Here is a 21,456-nt window from a genome sequence, read left to right as displayed (position 1 = left end):
GTTTTTAAACCAACTTTCAAATAAATCGGCGGTGGTGTCTTCATGGTAATCCAGAGAAGAATCTTTAATATTTTTCGCAAACAGAGAAAGTCCATTTGGAATCCAACCATCTTTAGGAGCAGCATGTAAAATTGTTATTCTTTTACCTCTTTTTGATGGCGCGTTTGTTTTACACTTATCAGTTGAGCCAACCCAACTCTCTTTAGGGGTACCATAAGTGTCGAACCAGGTTTCATCCAAGTAAATAATTGGCCTTTCTTGTTTTCTGTAAATCCTAATTTTTTCTAGATATTCCAGTCGCCATTTCAAAATTCTAAAAGATTTCATTACAACTTGCCATTTTGTCAATTTTTTTTAAATCTAAAACCCATGTGTTGAATACACTTCCATAAGGTAGTTCTGCCACATTTAACACCGGTTTCATCTTTTCAAGCCTCCTAATTAAGTTATCTAATATAGGCACGCTTTGTTCCTCGTATAACTGGTAAATCTTACGCCGTATTATATCTTGATCACTTTCATCTACACTCGAGAAAATGTCAGCATCGCTTCTTTTTTTCCTCGCTGTAATTATTCACAATTTTCCATACAGTTGATGTTGGAATTTTCGTCAATGTGGCTGTTTCTTCTAAAGATGCTTGCTTGCTGGCACCACGATCAATGAGAGTCAAATAATCATTGTTTATAACTTCCTTATTCACAGTAGAATAGTGTTTTCTACATTTGGGCGGGAGCATCTCCTGAGATACACTAGACACGCACATATTTTGCATAATTCGCACACAATTCAACACACGCTGTATTACACATGAAATAAGAATGATTACTAATAAACTTAAACTAAGTAGTATACCAACCAAAAGAATATTAAACTCAATTAGGTATAAAATTATTTTCTATTACGGACCACAATTTTACCTGAATTTAAATTCTGAAACTTTAGGTAATAATCTTGTTGCATTGTATGTTAATGACCATCCTTGGATAATCTCATTCAAAAGCAATTGGTCACTAATAAATATAAGCAAAACACTGAAGCAAAGCCATAGTAGTAAGTATTTGTTACTTCTTGATCCGCCGTTCCACATGGGACCTTGAGATGTCAAAATTTCAAATTCCTAACTAGCCAAAAAATTCAGATTTAGTTTTGGGTTAGTTTAATAAGTTTCAAATAGGTTTCAAGGAATTACAGATTCCTAGCTCGGTAAACAAAGCATTCAAACTTATTTCTTTATCTGTAGATGAGTGACGTACCTAAATCCGAATTTTGTAATTTCTTATTCTAGTTAGATAGCGGTAATTTTGATTTTTCATGATTTTCCGGGGGACAGAGGGTCGAGAAGTAAAAAATAATTACTGTAAACTCTGATATTAAATTTTGAAAACATAAAAAAAAGGTTATTTCCATAAGAGTAATAAAGTTAAATGCCGGCTGCAAATAGTGACTATAGATGGCGCTAACGAAACTCTGGAACTGCATAAGTTTTGGCCACCGGGAAGAGTTAACTTGGTAGTTTTGTTACGTTCCAATTTCGAGCTTTGGTCATACTTGCATTAAAACAAAAAATTACCTATGTATCTAGGTCTTATTAATTAAATGACATTTCTCGTGCTAATTTCATTCTAGTGTGTCTGGTACTTTCCTTTAAATCGATCTTAATTTATGATTTTCATTGTTTTCTTCTTTCTCCCCCGGACCTCTGTGTTCGGATGTGTATAAATACGTAATGGAATAGCGGCAGGATACCAAAAAGACTCCTTTGACTTTATTATTGTTTTGCTGTTGTTCGAGGTGCAATGAAATGCGGTTTTCCGTTGTTCGAGGTTCTGCAAGCAACAGGTTCGTAATTTTGCAAAAGTTTTACCTATTTTAAGGATTATCTTGCGTCGAACGTCGAACCGGTTACTTGATTAGTCAGATGTAGGCTCCGAAATCATCCTGAACGGCCGAGAAGATAAAAAACTAGAACCCGTGCAACGGTAATCTATTTATGTTTCCTTTCCCTATATTTTACTAATTATTGGGTTTTGTCAATAATTGAACTCATCTGAACTACTTTTATTAAGTACATATCTATAATAGTCTTTCTTAACTAGGGTTTTAAGATACGGTTTTATATCGCAAGACAGATCCGTAGGAATTCGTAGACCTCCGTGACCGACCCGTCGCGGACCGAGACACTTCTGGACACTCGAGCATTTTGCCCGAGGTCATCTCGTCCGAGTTATTAACGACGTCAACCATCCAGGTTTGATCGTCGGGCAACTCTCACCGTCGTTGAGATTCCTTTTTTTTTAATTATTATTATTATTATTTTTCCTCTTTAATTATTGCCGCAATTAATTTAGCTGCGTACTTCAATTCCAACCCCGGACACTATTATCGGGATTCCCGTTAATACCTTAATGTACAATTGTAATCCGACGCGATTACGAAGGTACGGGGTTAGTTTAGTACGTTTTTTTTAGTAGTTTACGTACAACCTTTTTAAACACGTACAACATATTAAATAAGCTGTCAGCTAGTCCTGTCGATAATTCTTTTGTATTTCCATTCTTTTTCTTTTGTTTATTATATAGGGTCCAGGTGCATAACGGAAACCCAATACCACACAGGGGAAATCCTGGTACATTCCCATAACCCACCGCTACCCTCATATTAACTTAATTTACTTTGGTTTGTAAGACATTTTCACACAACGTTATGATCTACTCACTGCTTTACTGATTGATCCCTGTGAGGTGGCGATGTGCGGAGCGCCCTCTATTGCCAATTGTCGGAGACGAAGTCGGCGAAGGAGCGCGAAGTGGCCAGTTCCTTTTTAGGGGACGAACTGTGTTGACGTGCTATTTAATTGTTTTGTTCGATTTAGATCTGCTGGACCAGAGTCGGTACGACCAGTCACTCCGTTAGTATAGTATAGTGTGCGTATTGTTTTCGACTCTTCTGAATCCGGTATGCTTCGGTAGAAACACATCCATCACACCCATAAAACTTTTTTTACTTATTGTATTTTATTTTCATTTCTTCAAACTGATACATGTTTTCAATTTGCAAAAAAAAAACGTGGCAGTTTTCACAATTTTTTAATGTTTCAATTCATCGAGAAACTAACCAATAATAGATGCAAATAGTGAGCGGTCCCGGTAACTCTCGACAAAGTGGATACCCGCCGTTGTCCATTTCCGCTTGTGCCGTCGCCCTCCCGTTTATTTAATTCAACAGCGATATTTGGCGATTATATCGTCGGATTCGCGTTGAGCCATTTATTATCATCCACGGAGGACAGATTAATTACGGCTGCCTCGAATTAACACAGTGAATTATTGTCTTAATGTGGGACTGCTTTTGAACGGACAGCGCGGCAGCATCATCATCAGTTGATTCGATTCGAATTCGGAACGGATGTTGTTTTGCCCGGCAACGCAAGCGAAACGACAAGAAAATAATATCGATGGAACGGCAAAAGTCACTCAAGAAAAATAATTGTGCTATTTTCCATTACAACGAACGGGGCAGCTGAAAAAGAGAATTATTGAATTCACTGAAATCGTAAATCTCGAGTTTCCTCTAAACAAAATGTAAATTCAAGCAATTTTTACGGAATTGACACTTTTTCTAGAAAATCTCGCCGAGTTTTTGAAGTGTACTTGTGAACATCTTCCGAAAAAAGTTCAGGGAGATAGTGACGAAAACATAAACCTCTTCAACTAAGAAAACCAAAACCACCGACTAAGCATTATAAATTATCATTTATCATTTAATTTAACACCTTCTAATAACAGCCAACTCAAAATGGAATTAAACGATCAAAATACGTATTAGCACTGAAAAAGTTAGTGCGACATTCAACAACATGAAACATTTTTTCAGACTTCCATTACTATACTGTTATACCGAGTGGAAACATGACATCCGAAATGGGGATACATCTTTGCATTCTCCAAATATCATATTGCCGTGATATTAGCCAACAAGGCACACGAAGACGAAGACGAAGACGAAATGTAATTTTTTGGAACTTTTTCTTCTTTTCGGACGCATTTTCGCCCACCAAACAATAACTCAACTTATTCTAATATAAATAAAATTAAGTAACTCTCCTCAGGCTCAACATATTGCGGTTTTTACTCAGGGTGAAATGCTGATCTTTCGACGCCTCTTTTTTATATAAACAAGGATATAAACAAAATGAATTAAATCTCCTCCAGCTCAACATATGGCGCAAACCTCTCATATGCTTTTACTCCCCTTCATACTAATTTACGGTTTTTACTCAGGGTGAGATGCTGTTTTCATTTTACAAGCGTAAGCCGAAGTTCAGCATTTTATACAAAATTGGTGTGAAGGAGGGCAAGGTTGTTTCTTTTCTTTTGATGTCGCACTTATTTTGCAAAATGTAGTTAAAAAATTATGAATTTTCTCTGGTTTACCAAAATCTTAAAATTCACACTTTGCCAAAGACGCAACTTAAAAAAAGGGTATTTCACAATTTTTTTACAAATTTCGTTACAAGTTGAATTTACAACTTTCCTTGTAAATTTGATTTTTTTTGTAAAAAATACGTTTCACTTAAACACAAAATTTTACACTTTTTTACGAAGCACTTAAAATTTACAGTTTTATTTTGAAATTTCATTAAAAAAATATATTAATTAGCAATTTGTGTAGATAAAACACACAAAACTTCATAAAAAGTGTGCGAATTTCTTACGATATCTCCAAAGAAAATGCAAACGTCCAAATACCGTGAAAAAAGGTTTTTCCTTCATTCAATTTTGTTTTCGAAAAAAGCAATCAACGCAGGATGCCATTCTATCTTTTTATAATACGCATATATACGACGCCGATTCTAGGCCAGTGAAATGCGGTGTACCTCAGGGAAGTTTACTTGGTCCTTTATAGTTTGTAGTGTTTATAAATGATGTGTTTTATTCTTTCACCTATACTAGCTTTTCCCTTTTGTCGGATAATGCAGTTTCTACCCTTTCTGCAGCATTGTCTGTTAGCATTGCAATCAAGAGAACTGTTGAACGAATGCAGAAATTAATAAATTGATATCAAACGAAACTAAAAATAAGATGAACGCCTTTCCAATAAGGGATTTAAATAAGAGTTTACGCTTAAATGAAAGCACAATCCAACAGAAAAGTGTTGATTCTTTGGTTAAACTTTCTGTTTATTGCTTTGTCGTATGGAGGCTCCGCCATCAGATTAATTTTCCTTTGGTGGTGAGGTTCCCCACGTGCGGAGCAAGTTTTTAGGATGCAGAAACCCATTTTATGAACTATACTGTTTAAGGCGTGGATTTTTTCATGACAAGACCTATTTCCACAACACTCTTTATTGACACTTCCTAGTACGTACGTACTAAATTGTGTCACATATGTAAAAAGCAACTCTAATCTTTACATGCTCCCAAAAAACTCATATATTGAGTACAATTTAAGACCGAATCTTAACATACAAAACAGCGACTGTCTCTTGCATCAAATAGTCCTTTTGTTTTGACCGTAAAAAATTATAACAAATTGCCCATAGAACTGAAGAATATAGCTTGTCAAACCAAATTCAAATACATTCTTAACAACAAATTGCTACGCCTGACCTAATACAATATTAAGGATTTTCCTTATAGTTCTACCTTTTAATACGTATTCGTTGTTTTGTTATTCTCTATATATTTATTTATTAATTAATTAATTATTATTATTATTGTTATTATTATTATTAATTAATTATACTAACATAATTTTATGTTATTATTTATTTGTATTATATAAGTTACATGTCTTGAATATTGTCAATATAATACAAATAAAAATAATATAAAAATATGTTAGTATAATTTTATATTATTTTTACTTGTATTATACTGAATACAAGCCGATTCAGAACATAATTTAAAGCAAGATAAGAGCCGCAAAAGAAACCTGGATGAACAACAAATGCAGAGAAATTGGGGAATTGCAGCAAAGATATGACAGCTTCAATCTCCACAAAAAAATCGAAGAAGTCACTGGCACAATACCCAAACAGGAGACAGCACTGATGCGAGCCGAGAATGGTGCTATAATCGCCCAAGCAGAAGAGAAGATAAATCTCTGGCAAGAATACATAACACAACTATTCAAAGACCAGAGAGCGGACAAGTACAACATAAAAACAGCAGAAACAGCTCCTGATAAAACGCAAAGCGAAGTAGAACATGCAATAAAGGCTACAAAATCTGGTAAAGCTGTCGGATCAGACGAGGTATACAGTGAAGAAGACGATGACGACTCAATCATCTTTCGAGAAGCTTTGGAGGAGGAATCGGCAGAAATTTTAATTAAAGGTAGAGCAATAAACCATATTAGATACGCCGATGAGACTGTCCTAATTGCAAGCACACTAGAAGACCTGCAGCGACTGGTAGTCAAAGTGACAATCACTAGCAGGGAATATGTTAGTAGTGTCCAAAATATAAAATAACCAAGGGCAATTATTTATAAGACAGCAGACTGTTGAGCGGGTGGCGCAGTTTAAATACCTCGGAACAATTATAGGACAAGATGTAAACCATAGGTCTGAAACACTATCAAGAATAGAACAAGCTAGGACGCTAACTTTAAGAACAAGGATGGTACAGTGCTACTTCAAAAAGGTTAGAAGCATTTGAAATGTGGGTCTACAGGCGTGTGTTGAGAATTTCGTGGATGGATCGGGTCACGAATCAAGAGGTTCTCCGTAGAATGAATCAAGAACTTGATGTCTTGTTTATTATAATGAAAGGAAAACTTGAATTCCTTGGACTCATCTCACGGGGTTCAAAATATGATCTGTTGCAGCTCATAATTGTCATAGGCTGAACTGTTTCGCGGGGCCATATCGAAAATAAGAATAACCATGATTATCAGCAACCTGCCAAGGTGACGCTGAAATCAAGAAAAAGAAGTAACCCAAGTCTTATGGAAATAAAGCAATCTATATCTTTGACGAAATTCACAGTTTCAGTTCAAAGTTTGGTACAATGTATGTGAATTTTGAACCAGGAATACTTAAGCGAACATCTGAAGCAATATTTTGCTCGTGCCAGTCCGACTGGTTGTTTCGGTTTTTTTACTTATTTAAATCTTTATTTATTGCTATTAACTATTAAAGTATATCATTAATTTTAGAAATCGCGTTAATTACTAACAATTCATTTACGTCCTTTTGCAAAAATCCGCGACTGGAGCGATTGAAGAAAAAATTAATTAAATGCACGGAACACAAACGGCGAGCAACATTGTAAAGGGTATTAGATAACGGAGCCTAGTTAACCATTGATTATTCCGTGACGCAACATCAAATTGATTTAGGATAAAAGAGGGGGAGACGTAACTTTTTGTTGGCTTCGTCGCCTTTGAACCAGGATATCGAGTCGATATACCTAGACGACGACATAATGCTACCCCATTAATGGGGAGGGAGGTTGCATCTTAAATATCACACGCCAGACGAGATCTTTTCGTGCAGACGGATATAGGATTACGAAGATAGCACGAGCTGAGTCGTGTGTACGTATAAAGGTCTGTTTACCCAAATAGGAGACGGCTATCCCTACCAAGGATACCCGTTATTGAAATTTGATATGTAAGTGTCTAGATAATAAAGAAAATACTACTTCAGAGGATATACATGCGGACACATGTCGTTTACATATACATGAAATTGGACGACGTCCATATATTTTCACAACTTAATTTGACGTGCTTGAAGGTGGTAGACACTGATTCAGTAGAAGTACTAAAAGGATATCGAACTTCCATTGTCTTTATTTTTAACTTACACAACATTTCGGACATTTGTATCACTACCCGTTATCAAGTGTAAGCTAAACTTAATTCTAAGGCTAAGGTAGTCAAGCGTGAAGTTGTTCAACTAGAACGCCAGCATTGGTCTTATTAAAGGTTGCCAAATTGTTGGTATATCCACGCTTGGATTGCTGAAGATGTTTTCATTGTTTCTAATGAAAACCGCTTCTTTAAATTTCTCCAATGCTGCTCGTTGTGAACAACCCGCGCTCTGGACCATTGCATGTTGTGTTGTTTGGTCCACACATGTTCTGCGATAACTTTTTGCGTTTCACCCTTCATTGTATGTTTGTTATGTTCTTTAACTCTTATTTTTGGAGGTCGTTTGGTTTCGCCAATATATGACTCTCCGCATTCACACGGTATCTGGTAGATACACTCTTTCTCTTGAGTCGACTTTTCAGGCTTTGTTTTTGTGAGTACATTACATACTATTGATCCAGATTTAAATACAGTTTTAAATTGATATTGTTTAGCTATTCGCCTAATCTTTTCTGATATTCCTTTCACGTATGGGATCGTCAAGAGAGAAAGAGTATCTACCTCACATGGTTCCGATTCTTTCCCGTTAAATGGTTTATATAGTTCTACCCCTTAAGAAAACGTAGTGAAGAGTGTCTGAACCTTTTCAAAAATAAATACCAATAATTTCAGAAGGACTGAAAGTAAACTTGGAGTGCTTGAAAATGACTGTTCTTAGGCTACCAATGCTGCCCTGTGAGCACAAATAATTTCATCAAAAGAAATAAAAACGCGAAATATAAGTCGCATCTTGGGAAGTATTTAACAGAAAGAGTTGCGTTTTTACTGTTTTGCACATAAACACCATATATATCAAACAGCTGCACAGATGGAAAAGGCATTTTTCAAAAATAAGGCTTCCTAAGTAAACCCTAAATAGCTGCAATCTTTATATAATTGACATTTAAAAATCACCATTACAATTTTTGTAATTCGTTATTCAGCGCAGCCACAAAAATATAAAAACATATATTTTCTTGGGGTATCGGTCGTGATGAGGGCTTAAATCAAAAGACTTTTGTGCTAGTCCAGGCTTTCGAAAATGTTTATTTTCTTCTTCAGGTGCTTTTATTTGTAAACATTAAAGCAATATGAAAAAAGAAAAATCCATCCAGGTTTAAAAAAACAACAGTATCAACACACACAGAATCAAATTTTTGTCAACATTAAAATCAAAACGTTTCGATGCATTTACAGAACGTATATAATTTGTTCCTCAAAGGGGTTTCGAAATTTTAAATTTTAAAAATCTAGCCGAATAAGTAATTGCAAAATATTATATTAATTGAGTAATAAAATCAAGATGTCTTCACTTTCGAATGTTAACGTAACCATTGTTTAAACTCACTTTTCATAAGGAAATAAATTTTTCCGAGAGCTCGGCGTAGTAGAAAAGAATTTTTCTTTCGATGGGCCTACCTACCCGACGACATCCTCAAAAGAGTTTCTGTTTTGGGGTAAGATGTTGATTAGGGTATTCATCTGTCGGTTGTTTGATCGTAGAGTAGGATCGGTTAACTAACATCTTCAGAGGTTGCGCGTCCATGTCACTTGGACGTGTACGTACTTAAATTACTCAAATATAGCGAGTTTTTGTTTCTTTAACTGTTAGGATGAGTTAGAAAAACGATATCAAAAACTAGCGTATTAAACCTTTACTTATATATCTTTTGGCTTATTTAGCTGTAACTTTTTTTCACCACAAGTCTTTACGTCAATAATTTTTTTTCGAGTGACCTTCTTAATTAGCCAGCAGGTACAATGGAAGAAAAATTCCATTTTCAGTATCATATTTTTTAAGAGATTTCTGAATAAACTACAAAAAATTAAAAAGAAAATGTTATTTGGTATACAAGTTTTATATCTAAAAACAAAAAGCAATAAAAAAAGGATAATCGATGGATGGAAAGGTTAGGAGTATTCGTCGTCGGCTACGCAGACGATTTGGCCCTACTAATCAAAGACAACGACCCAGAAGAAACGAGAAGAAAGATGCAGCGTGCTCTGAAGATTAACCCCAACAAGACTGAGACGGTGCTCTTCATAAAGAGGAGAAACTTCACGGTTACACCTCCTTGTATATTCAACACAGTATTAAGTTTCTCCAGAGAGGCGTCACTCTGGATAGCAAACTCAGCTGGAACACACACATCAATAGACATGTTCAGAAGCCTACTGCCACGTTCTGAGCTTGTAGGAGAATGTTTGGACAAACGTGGAGCCTAAGTCCTATTATGATCAGATAGATATATGCTGCCATTCTAGTCCCACAAACCACTTACGCTTCGATCGTTTGGTGGATAGCCCTGAACAGGCAAACCAACATCAAAGCATTAAACAGACTCTATAGACTTGCGATGATGGGTATAACAGGGGCTATGAAGACTACGCCCACCCGGGCTATGGGAGGTATACTAAAAGTTAAGTCCCCATCTCTATATGCTAAAGAATCGACGAAAAAAACTGCCATGAGGCTGCACTTTAATAGCTTAGGGACAAGGATCTGGAGCAGGTTCTAACCCTGGATGGTGATCGCAGTTCCAAGAACAACCACTACAAAACCAACTTCAGAGTAATCTTCCCAAATAGGCAGCATTGGGCAGAGAACTCCCTAAGCTTCCTGAAACCGAAGGGGCTCATCTGGTACACAGACGGGTCCAAAACACAGAAAGGAACAGGAGCAGCAACCTGGTGCGATGGACCAAGAACAGAGAAAACTCTAAAACTGGACGAATGCGAAAGATAAATCAGGAAATCAATAAAAATCATTAATTCGACTATGGACTCAGTGCCGAGCCCTAAAAGGGGAAAGGGGAGGTGAAGACTGGGTATATCGCGGGTTTGTAAGCGATAATTTACGCAAAAAAAAAACCGGTTGGTCTTTTATGTTAAACGAATTTACGTACTATTATCGGCGACAATATCTTGGTCAGGATGGTGGTCATGTGTTTCTCTGTTCTTGGTCCATCGCACCAATTTGCAGCCCTCAGGTCGCTCATCTCAGTCGAAATCACCTCAAGGATGATCCGAGATTGCATTGAGATGCTGGACAGGCTTGCTAAGGCACACTCGTCTGAGTCCCAGGACACTGTGGAATCCCAGGGAACGAGAGGACAAATAGGCTAGCAAACAGTGGAGCTTGTCACACAAGTACACTATCTATCTGTCCTACAATAGCAATAGCTAAAGCCCTCTTTCAGGGAACGTCCAGGACTCTTGCTTCCAGCCTTATCGGGCTCAACAGGAATCAGCTAAGGCTGACTATTGGGCTGATAACTGGACACTGGTCAACAAGAAAGCATCTTAGGAACATTGGCACCATACTAGATGTATTATGTCCAAGATGCAACGCAGCGGATGAAACTCCTCTGCATGTATTTGTGGGACTGTCGAAAGGACATTCTGGGAGTGGACACAGGAAATAGTATCAGCATTCTGGAAATGGGTGTTGGAAGGCGATTCGCTCTGCCTCGGCAGTCGGTCTCCTCTACACTCCCTCCTAACTCACGAATTGCCCTTCACAGCGCCCTGGCACAATGAGACAACAAGCTGAGCGCCCGGCCTGAATGAATTACAGTTACAATTACAATAAAAAAAGAAATAAATTATCAAAATAAATTAATTAAAAGTCAATAAAATATAGAAATAAGGTACCCAAATGTTTTGCTTCATACTAAAAAAAAATTAATCTTTCAAGAGACGAAATGAAAAAAAAAACAAAAATTTCAGAGAAATAAAAAATTGAAAGGAAACGAAAACCAAATACAAAACTGCCCTGTAGGCGTGTACTCTTTTTTTCTCGTCTCCAACTGACACCCGTCCATGACGTCATACGGTATCAAAATCGGTTATCATCATCCGTCAGGTTATTAGTCGCCGATAATAGTACGTAAATTCGTTTAACATAAAACACCAGCCGATTTTATTTTTTCGTATATTATCGCGTACAAACCCGCGATATACCCAGTCTTCACCCCCCCTTGCCCCTTAGGGCTCGGCACGGCTGAGTCCATAGTCGAATTAATGATTTTTATTGTTTTCCTGATTTATCTTTCACATTCGTCCGGGCGCCTGGAATGAAAACACGATAAAACTTATTCGTGTTCTATATTGCTAGCGAGCTTTTTCAGTTTTCAATATTTTTAAACCGGTGCTTTTATGATAAAAACAAAGCATTAAATGGATCGATATGTGTCTACCGAACAGAAAAGAATTTGTTGACGGGGCAGGAAAATGTTAAAAATCGTCTCTGCCAGGAGTGCAAGAAAATAAATCCAAATGTATATTATAAAAGCGAAGTGTCAAATAGCTGTTTTCTTAACCCAGCAAGTAAAATATACATTATATGTCCACACTTACTACAAAGTTACTACAATTCTTATATAATTAATGCCTATATTATAATTTAAATTAATTAAGATACTAATTATTTAGGCGATAATTCTCAGATTTAAATGAGACATAAGATTATACTCCAAAGCATTGATTCTGTATCTCAAAACTGAATATTTTGGAAGCCACAAATCATAAAGAAAGTATATTGAGGAGCACCACTCTCGAACAATTTGCACATTTTGCATATTGTATATTAAACCACCCAAAAATACTTAACGGGCATGATCTTTCATTTTAAGATTAAAAATACGTCATAGATACGGAACATAGGCAATATCAGAATAATTACAGTCTGGGAGAACCAAATACTCACATGACTTATTTTTATTGTCTAGATAAGTATATTCCTGTTTTTATAAAAATTTATGAGGGACATGTTTGAAGTTTTGGGTATTAAGTCTAAGGCTACTATTCTGAATTACTATTTCCCTAGCCGGTGCCCGATCTGGCCTAAAAAACATATAGCAGCGAATTTAAATGGATTTATTTTTAGACCCTCTTTGAAAGGATATTGATTAATATATCCGAACTGATATTTACCATATTAGCGAAAGTTTTTCCTTCATTGTGTGTCGTAAGCACATCTATGTATATCGCATGCTCGATGCCATCTATATCAATATTGTTATTATCTATATTAAAGATGAAGATATATGTAGAAGCCCAAACGTTTCATCATCAACAAGCACCTACTGGCGCCTATTAAATGTTCCCGACAAACCATCTTTTCCACAAAATCCAAATTAGATAAGAGAATTATTAGAAATTAAACAGGTATGGTGTGGTAAGAACAAATGGAAAAGCCAGAAGAATTATTTTTTAATGTTGCTTCAAAAAATGTTCGGCCAATTTCAGGGTAAATTGAATATTAAAAAATAACGTTGGTTCGGTTTATAAATGGTGTCCAAAATACATCCATCAGTGGCCCTGTAAAAGAGTTCCCTAAAAAACGTTTTTTTTTTATTATTTCCGGTACAACTGACTGACAAATACAAGTTCAAAATATTTAGCAGCATAATTCATAATTGAGATCATTTTCTTTCCAGCACAAAAATTTGTTAAAACAATCATGCGAAAAAAATAACTCCAAAAAAATATATATCCCCCTAAAAAAAGTTGGGAAGCGAAATAAACGGCACCTATTATACTATATATTAGCTTTCATTTAGGTATCCTAAATCGATTCAGGAAGAATAAAAAAAACGATGTTTTTAGGATCTTTTTACATTTATCCGTTTGTACTGTATTCAGTAACAAGAATACAACGAAAGGAAATTGAAATTAGGAAAACACAGCTATTACGAAAATTGGTAACTAATCAAGATTTTTTTCATATTTGGTCTACTATTTTAATAGTTTATTTATTATATTATACAATTATACAATACGTTTATCTCCATCGACAATAATATGTATTGGAAAAGTTATTCTTAATACAAAGCAAAAAAAAATTGTAAATAATTTTCTACACGTTGGGTTTTTAAATTTACTTTGAAAATGTTTGTGTTATTATGACAAAGTAATGGCATTACATTTCAAAGAGAGCGAAACAACAAACACAGACAATACAAGAATGGTACAGTTAAAATATTATTTGTTTTTATCTCTAGTACTACTATGAGTTTTTGAATTTCCAAGAAGAAAACTTACATCTTTTTTAGCAATAAAAGCATCTGTGGCGAAAGTTGACCACCCCCAGATCCACCCCATATTGAACTCTTGGATCAACATTCGCAAAAAAATATATTTTGTAGCTAAAAGGGATTTTTTCGTTGTCCAATTCAATTTAATTATTTACCATTTAATTACACTCTTTTATGCATGATGAATTAGCATATGTGATGGGCTTACATACAGAGAGTGACGATAGAACCAACTTTTTGATTTTATAAATGCAATAAATTCCAAAACCGAATCAAAGCTATCCGAAATCTTTGCGAAAGAGGGCAAAAAGAGCATTAGGAACCACAGTACCAAATTAATAAATAAGATAAAGAATATCGAACCCAGGATCGGACTAACAGGTACTCCTGTTGAAATATTTTACATATTTGAGATAAAATTTATTAAACATTATTTTTAAAGTTTAAATTTTGTTGCCAGTTTGTTAAAACATCAATAAATATGTTTTTATAAGTAAATTAAATATGAAATTAAAAGAAAGAAAATTATTAAAAATAATAAAGTTTAAGATTTTCTTTAAATAACTCTATTATGTAACTATACATTTTCTAAAAGCTTACTTTTTCATTTTGCAATTAAAGGCCATTTCCAGATAAACGTATTTTTCGATATATGTCTAGATCTGATATGTGATTGCGAATGTGTGTGTCTGTCGGAAACCGGGAACAAAGTGGCAATCCAGAAGCCGACGAAACCCCCCGGACCGCACACGGAAGGCAGGTAAACGATGGGGAACAGAAATTTACATGAGAAAGCGCCACGGCTTGTTGAAGTTCCCAGATTCGCCGGAAGACGCTTTCAACCGGCTACAAAAGAGTCCCTTTTTATAGTCAAACTAACCGAGAAACCCGGGAAAGCCCTCCCCCCGCCGACCGTAACATCACTTTTAAATATCGGACCCGAAAAACTTCCCCGATATTCGGATTTTACGACCGGACCCCGTCCTGTCAAAATAATAAAAATAAAAGGTCCGCCAGATCGCAAACAAATCCCTGAGGGCGAAATCACGGCCCCCGATGTCCTTCGCGACAACTTTTGTCCGCAGCGAATTGGGATTAATAAGTTTTCCGGGCGTGGAAACTAAATCCGGGGTTTTTATTATATCGGAAAAGTTTCTGCCCCTTTTTCGTCAGTTTTCGGACAACTTTCGACACGTATGCCCGGAATTTTCATATAACCTTTTTAGTGTGCCGCAGTCGGACAACTGTTGCCAACTATTTTCCGGGTACCGATCGCATTCTCCGACTTTTTCTCGCGGTATTTCAACTATGTCGGCTGAAACTGACGCATTTCGGTGCTTAATTCAGGAACGCACATGTTCGATATGGTTTCGGCATGAGTAGATATCTAAGGTGTGTTTCTTACCATGCCGGAGTAATATTTGTCGACCATTGTGAAAGTATCTGCGTCTCCCTCCTGTTAATGGATATTAATTAGTTTTCTTTGTTACTAAATAAATGCCAAGAAAAAAAAATACATGGTATTTGTTGATTACCCTACCGTATAAGTTAGAATATATTTGAGAAGTTGAAACCTAACAGCTCGCATCTTTCGACATTCACACTATTTTGTTTTATTATTTGTTATGTTCATTGTTCCATGTTCATTGTCTATAACATAGACATGAATTTTTGTTAACTAGTGTAAAAATTGTACTTTTGAGAAATAAAGTCTAACAGTCACTAACAACTAAAGAAAAAATCGAGTAGCCTGAGCCTATCTCTTATAAAGAAAAACCCCAAAAAACAACCATCGTCCATTAAGGGCAGAGATAAAATTTAATGGTCGCTTAAAGTAATCGCAAAATGCCATGGAAATGGCGGTTTACCTACATTTAGCATGCGAACTCGTAAAGCGTTTTATGGTGGGTTTGGTATCTACGATCTGTAAGCGATACACACACAGCGTCAACATCATTAAAATCGTCAAAGTACCTGTTTTCATAACGCGGCTAATTTTCCAGCAGTAGGTATCTCCGTCGCGTTTACCTAACAGCAAATTCAATTACGACTAATTGCTTTCAATTAATTATGTGAAACGAATAGGAAGATTGCCGCCGTGCTCAATCGGGAATATATCGAGTGGTGGCTGACAGAAAAGTTCAAGTTTTGAATCACGGTTGCCATGATTAATTTTAAGCATCGTTTAGGAAATAACAATAATAATAATAATAATAATAATAATGCATAGCGTTAAACCCACTCTCCTCCGCTCTCAATAATCGCAAACAAGGATATCCACTTAATAAAGAACTTAAGCTCTCCCACTTAATGTACATGGACGACCTCAAGATATTTTCGGACACCGAGAAGGGACTAAAACGGCAGCTCAGATGCATCGAGAACTTTTCAAATGATATTCGAATGAGTTTCGGTCTGGAGAAATGTAAAGTTAGCAGACTTCATAGAGGAGAGTGGCGTCAGATGGACGGCCATCAGCTTACACAACATAGTGGTGGTGGAAAAATAACGACGCTGGATAAATTTGAAACCTATGAATACCTAGGTCTTGCCCAGGCGCGAGGGATAGACTCTAAAAGTGTCAAGACGCTGCTCACGGAGAGATTTAAAGAGAGAGTCAAGCACATCTTAAAAACAAGATTGGCAGGCCGTAACATGGCGACTGCAATCAATTCCTACGCCGTCCCTGCAGTGGCGTACAGCTTCGGCATCGTCGACTGGACGCCGACAGAGCTTGATGATCTGAATAGAACCTTAAGGACAAATCTAACTAAATTCCGCGCTCACCACCCACGAGCTTGCAGAGAGAGGGTACATCTACCTCGAAACATCGGAGGCAGGGGTTTCTCGGATCTGCGAATATGCCACAAAACCCAGGTGGAGCGGCTGCAGAAATACTTCCATCAAAAAAGCGAGAGCTCAGCGCTCCACCGAGCAGTGACAGGTCTAGATAGATCACTTACACCCTTCATGTTGCAGGCCACACACTATCAGTGCGACCCTAAGTATTCAATTTTCGAGCTTGAGACCCAGTGGCGGGGAAAGGAACTGCACGGCAGATACCCAAACTTGCTTGACAGTGCTGACCTTGACAAGCCCGCATCAGTTGGCTGGCTAACGAGCGGCAACCTGTTCCCCGAGACTGAGGGTTTCATGTGTGCAATTCAGGATCAGGTCATACCCACTCGGTCTTATCTTAAACACATAATCAAGGACCCGACAGTAACAACAACGAACTGTCGCATATGTGGAGAGGGCCATGAGAATGTTGAGCACCTCATCAGTGATTGTCGGATGCTGGCCCCGAAGGAGTACACCACAAGACACGACAACGTAGCCAAGATAGTCCATCAGGAAATAGCCTTCAACCTTAAACTTCTAAAAGAGAAGTGTCCTTACTACCGATACTCACCAGAGTCCGTGCTTGAAAATGAGGGATTTAGGATGTATTGGGACAGGACTGTTCAGACCGATCGCACTGTCCAGCATAACAGGCCAGATATTCTTATTTATGACAAGGCAAATAAAATGGTGACCCTCGTCGACGTTGCAATTCCCGCACCTAACAACTTGCAGAAGAAAGAACGTGAAAAAAGAGAAAAATACATACCGTTAGCGGATGACATAAAACAGACATGGCGTGTCGATAGGGTTAACATTGTTCCTATAGTGCTCGGTGCAATGGGAGAAATACCAAAGTCCCTCAGAACCAACCTGACAACACTCACCGTAAAACCAGGCGCCTACTTTGAAATGCAGAAGTCTGTGGTACTAGCTACCTGCAACATAATTAGAAGAGTTCTTAATCAACCTCAACTTCAATAGCGCACATTTCATGTTTTGCTACTCACCTAGCCGACATGAGAGGACTCCATCTTCCGATGAGAAAAAAAAAAATAATAATAATAATAATAATAATACATTTATTCTGCAAATTACTATTTACAATACAATAAAATACCAGTAAACCTCATAAATTGGAAGAAAGAAGATGAAAGCAATTAAAATTGTTCCAAGTTCAACCCAACGTGTATATAAAAATTAAAAATTGGATAGAAAATTTTAGGACTGAACTTACTCGAAAATCACTTACAATTTACTTGTTGGCTGAACATTTTTTGAGTTATCTTTTTTTTTAAGTTTAATGGTGATAAGGCTTTTAAAGAGAGAGGAACGGTATTGTAAAGTTTGTAAACGTTATAGGAGAAGATTCTTTAAAAAAGAGACGTCCTGTGTGGTGGTGGAGAGATAAGACCCCTAAATCTGTGAACATCTGTACGATATGTTATTTTAATGGCCAAGTAAGGAGGAGTGTTATTAAAAATAATGTTGTGAAAAAATACCAAAGAGTGTAGTCTACGCCTATTCTGCATATTCAACCACTTAGCACCCTGTAGTTTGTGTGAGACTGGACCATATTTTCTTATACCATAAATTAACCGCAAACAGTTTTTTTGTACTCTCTCAATTCTATATGTATCAGTTTTATCTAGGCATGGGCCACATAAAATGTCAGTTAAAGTAACTAGATAACACTAGAGAATCCGTTAACTTAATCTTTTGAGCCTCAGACAAAAAATGGCGATGCGGATAAAGCAACTTTAAGGAGACGTATCCCTTTTGTAAATAATAGCCAACTTACTCTTTAAAGCGAAAATCTATGTTAATTCTTAGGCCAAGATTTTTTGCACAATTTGTAAACTGCAAAACTCTACCACTCACTTTTATGTTAAGTTCAGACAATTAACGATCCCTATTCTTTCCAAAGAGCATAACAAATGATTTACTTGGATTAATTATCAATCCACGACGTGCTGAAAAATCTATTAGTTTAGACCAATTGTTGAGTCGTATACCAAGTACTGGGGTTAAATGAATATAATACCTGGGTGTCATCAGCATAAAAATATGCAAATAGAAATGTTACCCTAATGTCTGCATATTAAGCTTACCTATAAAAATTTATAAATTATTTTAATTATTCTATTTATCAGGGGTCTAATTTTATTTGTATCTAACCCAAAGAAAGAGAAAAACAAAAAACAAAAATTTCCAATACTAGTAATAATAATCTGCAAATATCTACAAAGAATTTTTTCTAATGTATTGGTCCATCCAATAATTTAAGAAAAAGATTTATTTTAAAACCGTTTACGTTTAAATTCTTACTGCCTGTTGCTTAAGTAAGTAAGCTTTCCCTTAAATCATATGTTTTAATGTTCGCAACGATGGTTTATTTTACTAAAAAGATATGAAAGAGATTTTCTACTTATTATTTTTAAATACAGAGCTACTAAAAGAAGGAATAAATAGTTAGCCGCCCGAAGTGAGGCATTAATTCTGTCGAATTTTCTTATTCCAAAAATCAACGGCAGACACGAATTGTGAAGCTGCATACCTGTAACTTGAGATAACCGCAGAGATCCGCAAAACCCTTTTTTATCCGTTTTGCTTAGGCATTCTCAATTTTGGAAATTGAGAATTGGAAATATACTCTTAAAACCTCGAATCCTTTTCGATTAATATACCGAAGTTTCTATCGAATCACAAAATTAAATTTCTGCCGGTCATGCTTTCTGCTAAAAATAATTACTGCTGATTTGCAAGAGTGGTAAACTATGCTCAGTGTACAACTGCCTTTTTAAATAATAACTTATATTATATAATTTTTTGTTTGGTGTTTGCAGATTTGTAAATTAAATTGATCTTTATTGAATATTTCAAATGCGCTTTACGGGAAAAATGCGCGAGAAAGGATCGTCGAAGAAGAAGACAAAATGACCGTCATAAACGTTCGAGTTGTGTAGATTTAAAGCCCGAACGGGCCAGGTTCGGGGTGGGCGAGTATGTGTCGGAATTCGTTGCGACGGCAAAGTCTCATCGATAATTCATGAAGCCGTAATGGAAGAAGCAAAGTCCGGCGGGAAGGGGTCAAAGTGTCGCAGCCGCCGTTGGCTACTTTTTTCCGTTTTTCCGGATTTGCGGCGACGCGTAAGCAACAAGTTCCCGTTCAAGGCGTCGGTTTTAATAAAACACGGCGGCCAAAGTTCATTAAAAAACTTTCGGTCACGAACACTTACGTCGTGAAATTTGAATCCACCCGAATTTATGGAGAATTAATGATCGTCGCCTAGAGAAGCACTTGGAACGACGTAATTATCCATAAAAAGTTACACGGCAAGGAAAATGAAGCAAAGAGAGAGATAAATAATTCCTGAAGCATACAGGGGAGAGCAAGATATTGGACCCTACAGGGGCTCCTGAAGATGATATACACCAGGCGTCTGGGGAAATGTGGAAGCTTGCTGGCATCTAGATAGAACACTGAAAAAAATATACAAGAAGGACTGAGTCTCTAAAAGGCGCAGCTGGAAATAGTTTTTCTTATTAAAAAAATTAACCCACGGATTAATTATTAATGATTTTATAAAAATGGTTTATTAAAGTATACATTTTCTCGAATTAAATCTTCAAGCTATCGAAAAATATTTTATGTCTGCGTTTACCCTTCATTCCCCGCCAAAATTTGATACACCGTTGAACTCAGGCATCTAGGTGGTTCGAAAATAATAACATAAACTCCTTACTGTATTTTATGCAATATAATGTGAACAACGACCAGTAACTCAGTAAATTATATCCTACATTACGACACTCTCTTGGCCAAAAGAGCGGGAGCAAGGCTAGTTCTTGACAAACTGCAGAGATTGGCTTACCTCTGCATAACGGGAGCCATGAGAACGGCGCCCACGAGGGCCCTAGAGGCTCTGGTGGGGTTGCCCACTCTGGCGGATCGGGTGCAGATGGAAGCGGTCAGGACAGCTGTGAGGCTGGCGAGTTGCGGGCTCTGGAGGGAGGCAACCTTCAATCGGGGTCCGTACGACATTTTAGATTGCTGTCGCGGGGATCGCGGGGTCATGGGCATACCGAGTGACGTCATGATCCCCGAGATGACCTTCTTTGACAAATTGACCTTTCTCTTCGCATCAAGGGAAGAGTGGAGAGAGGGCAGAGTCGGCTCCTGGGATGGACTTGTCTGGTACACGGACGGGTCCAGAATGGGAGATCTGGCCGGAGCTGGAGCGTACTGCGAGACAACGGGATCGAGCTTGTCGGTCCCTCTGAGTCAGTACTGCACTAGGTTCAGGCGGAAATTTTTGCGGAAACAGGAGTCTTCTTCTGCTCGGATAGTGCTGCACTTATGGCGCTGAAGTCAGTGCGTACGCGCTCCTTGTTGATAAAGGAGTGCAAAGGGGTACTGAGGAGGGTGGCTGAGAAGAGGAAGGTCACGTTGGTCTGGGTCCCGGGTCACACCGGGGCAATGAGGCAGCGGACGCCTTAGCCAGAGAGGGCTCCTCGCATAGGCATATAGGGCCAGAGCCCCGCTTGGGGATCGCCCCGTGTGTGAGGCGGGGAGCTCTCGAAGTCTGTGAGAGAGACCGAGCCGCGGGGGGGCTGGAGAGTTGCTCCGGGAATGAGGCAGGGCCCGCCCTCTTTCGGACCAGGGAGCTGCTTAGACTAATCAGAAGGGAGTGTAGAACACTAACAGGGGCCTACA

At 37.5% G+C, this 21,456-nt stretch overlaps 1 protein-coding gene across 2 annotated transcripts in view; it reads right to left on the bottom strand.

Annotated features, from left to right (window-relative positions):
- LOC132699284 (uncharacterized) overlaps positions 1-21,456 on the bottom strand; it is a 137,041-nt gene that overhangs the window by 84,233 nt on the left and 31,352 nt on the right. The window contains exon 2 of one of the 2 annotated variants that reach the window (XM_060665916.1): positions 17,627-17,677. The exons of the other annotated variant lie outside the window; for it this stretch is intronic. The gene's annotated coding sequence lies outside the window, so the exon portion shown is untranslated. The remainder of the gene's footprint in view (positions 1-17,626; positions 17,678-21,456) is intronic. 2 annotated transcript variants of the gene reach the window in all.

Source organism: Cylas formicarius, unplaced genomic scaffold (genome assembly GCF_029955315.1).
Source record: "Cylas formicarius isolate icCylForm1 unplaced genomic scaffold, icCylForm1.1 PGA_scaffold_3__17_contigs__length_32017465, whole genome shotgun sequence".
Classification (NCBI taxonomy): Eukaryota; Metazoa; Arthropoda; class Insecta; order Coleoptera; family Brentidae; genus Cylas; species Cylas formicarius.
Note: the sequence above shows the minus strand (reverse complement) of the source record. Positions and strands in the feature narration are given on the sequence as shown.